This window comes from Sturnus vulgaris, unplaced genomic scaffold, assembly GCF_052056855.1.
Source record: "Sturnus vulgaris isolate bStuVul1 unplaced genomic scaffold, bStuVul1.hap1 Scaffold_156, whole genome shotgun sequence".
Lineage (NCBI taxonomy): Eukaryota > Metazoa > Chordata > Aves > Passeriformes > Sturnidae > Sturnus > Sturnus vulgaris.
Genome location: NW_028276073.1, coordinates 3,303,514 through 3,306,013, shown reverse-complemented (window position 1 = coordinate 3,306,013; position 2,500 = coordinate 3,303,514). Strand labels below are relative to the sequence as shown.

Below are 2,500 nucleotides of genomic sequence, written 5' to 3'. Positions count from 1 at the left end.
TGATCCACCGCTAAGAGTTGTCTGGCTTTCGGGACCGCTCGCGTGAAGCGGCCCCTTTTCTGTTTCTGCAGGGACGCGCGCGCCCCCGCGCGCCCCGCTTCGACCGTACGAGCACACACAAACGGAGGAGGAGGAGGAGAAAGCGCGGGGCAAAAAAGAGAAACCCCGCGCAACGCTCCGAAGGTCGGCCAAAGAAAGGCGGAGGGGCCCGCGCCCCCGACCGCCTCCCCCCGCGAGGGGAGACGCCGCCTCGCGTGCCGTCCTTCGGAGGCGGCCCAGGCGCCCGGGCTCGGCCCGACCTCCGCGCGGAGGGGCTTGTGCGGCAACGCGCCGGACCGCGGGGGGCACGGTGGCCCGCCCGGCCTCTCGATCACGGGACGACTACGCGTTCGCGGGCCGGGGGCGCGACCGCCGGCCCCCGCCGCTCCCGGCTCACTCCCTGGCTTCTCCTTTTCACCGCTCCGCCGACTCGCGGAACGCCGCCGCGCCAAAACGCGGGGGCCGGCTCTCCCGCCAGCGGCCCCTGAACGTCGCCCGAAACGCCACGCGGCGGCGGGACCGTTCCGCCGGCGCAACCCCTGGCGCGGGACCGCTTGCCCGCCGGAAGGCGAACGCCCGGCGGGCCGCGCTCCGCCACCGGCGCCGGAGGCGGGACGCCGCCGAGACCCGAGCCGGCATCGCGGAGCGCCCGAGGTCTGCCGCTCGGCAAAACCCCTCCGCCACCCGCGGCCGCACTCCCGGGACCGCCGCCGCTTCGCACCGCCGAGCTGCCCTTCCGCGAGCACGCGCCCAGCGGGCAGGCGTACGGCGGCTGAGCCGGGGGGCACCGCCGCTCCCCTCGTTTCCACTCGGGGACCGGACGGGGAAGCGCCCCCGCGGCCGCCCCGCACGCCTCCCCTTTTTTTTGGCCCACACGCGGCCGGGAAGGGCGACGGGGAAGCGGACGGGCGGGGCCCGGGCCGGGACGGCCGCCGGTGAAGGCGGGCGCCTCGCGGCCGACCGTCCCCCCCCCCCGGGGGGGGCGGGGACACTCGCCGAGCGGCGACGCCGCCGCTCGGCACGGGGTCGCCCGCGCCCGCCGGACCTCCGGCGATGGAGGAGCCGGCCGAGCGCTGCGCCCCAACGGGCGGGGACAGCGCTCCGAGTCAGGGGTGGCCGGCGGCCGGCGCCGCCGCGGTGCGGTTCGAGGCGACAAGGCCGTCGAGGCGAGAGGCGCGCGGTCGCGCCTGACGCGGCGCCGCCCGCGAGCCCGCGGCGGCGGCTAAGGAGAAAGAGCGAGAGAGCGCGGCGGGCCCCGGCGGCCGCAACCCCGCAGCTGAGGTAGGTAAGGCAGAGAGCGCGCGCCCTCTGCCGGCGTCGCCCCGCATCGCAGAGGCCAGCGGGGTCGGCCCCCCGCGGCCGATCGCGCGCCGCGGCCTCTCCGCCGAGACCGGGCCGCAGAGAGGGGGGGGGCAGGGCGCCCCTTCCCCGGCCCGGCACGGGTGGCCCCCGCGCGCGGGCAAGCGCGGCGGGACGCCGACGACGGCGAGCGCGGCCGGTCGCGACGGACACGCCACCGCAGGGGATCGGCGGGAGTAGCTCCCCACCCCTCGATGGCGCCCCGCGCCGCCACCGCCCGACACCCGCTGCCGCCGCCGCCACCGCCGCCGCCGCCGCGGCGGGGCCGTGCCGGGCCGCCCGAGTCTTTAAACCTCCGCCCGGCTCGGCGGCCCTTTCGGCCCCCAACAGGCGTTTGACGACGCCGAGGGAAACCGGCAGGAGACCGCCGAGGCGCGAAGCGCTAGGTACCTGGCCCTGGGGTGAGGGAAACGACCTGCATGGCCCCGCCGGGGTGCCTCCCCCGCTGCCACCCTCGGGGGAGCGTCCACCGGCGGGGGCGCGCCCGACGTCCGCTGCCATCACCGCGGCAATCCTTCTCGGGGCCCGGGGTTTCCCTCAGTAGCCCGGCGCTGCGCCCGAGAGGACCACCGCGGCTCGGGCCGCCCCGCCGGCGCGGGGAACACGGCCCAGCCACCGAGAAACCTCGCACACCCCCGGCCGAGAGAGGCCACGGCGACGACGGTGCGGACCGTCGCCGCCGCGCCACCCGGCGGCGGCTCGCGCACTGTGCGCGCTCCCCCTGGAGGCGCGACCCGGAACTGCCGGAGCCCGGCCCTCGGGAGCTCCTCTGCCGCGCGAGGAGGCCGCTCGGCCAAGGAGAGCGGGATTTTGCCGGGCGGCAAAGCCCCGCGTCCCCCCCCGCGCTCTGGGGAAGGGCCGGAGGAGCCGCCTCCTCCGAGCCCCGAAGGCCTTCCCGCGCGCACCCTTTTTACACACGTTGGCCATCGCCTTGCGCCATCGGCCGCCGTTGCGCGCGACGGCCGGACGGCCGGCCGTCGCCCGGCGGGCGAAGAGACGACGGAAGGGGGGCGGGTGCGCCTCCGGGAGGGGCCGTGCCGAGCACCCCTCCCTCCCGCGCACGCGGGCGGCTCTCGCGCGCCAAAGGGGAACCGGGCCCGGA

The 2,500-nt window shown here is 78.4% G+C and overlaps 1 non-coding gene across 1 annotated transcript in view; it reads right to left on the bottom strand.

Annotated features, from left to right (window-relative positions):
- The window catches only part of LOC148219289 (5.8S ribosomal RNA), a 153-nt gene extending 134 nt beyond the window's left edge, over positions 1 to 19 (bottom strand). Inside the window, exon 1 of the ribosomal RNA XR_015799885.1 lies at positions 1 to 19. This exon is cut by the window's left edge and continues 134 nt beyond it. This is a non-coding gene — a ribosomal RNA (5.8S ribosomal RNA).
- Between the last annotated feature and the right edge of the window lie 2,481 nt (positions 20 to 2,500).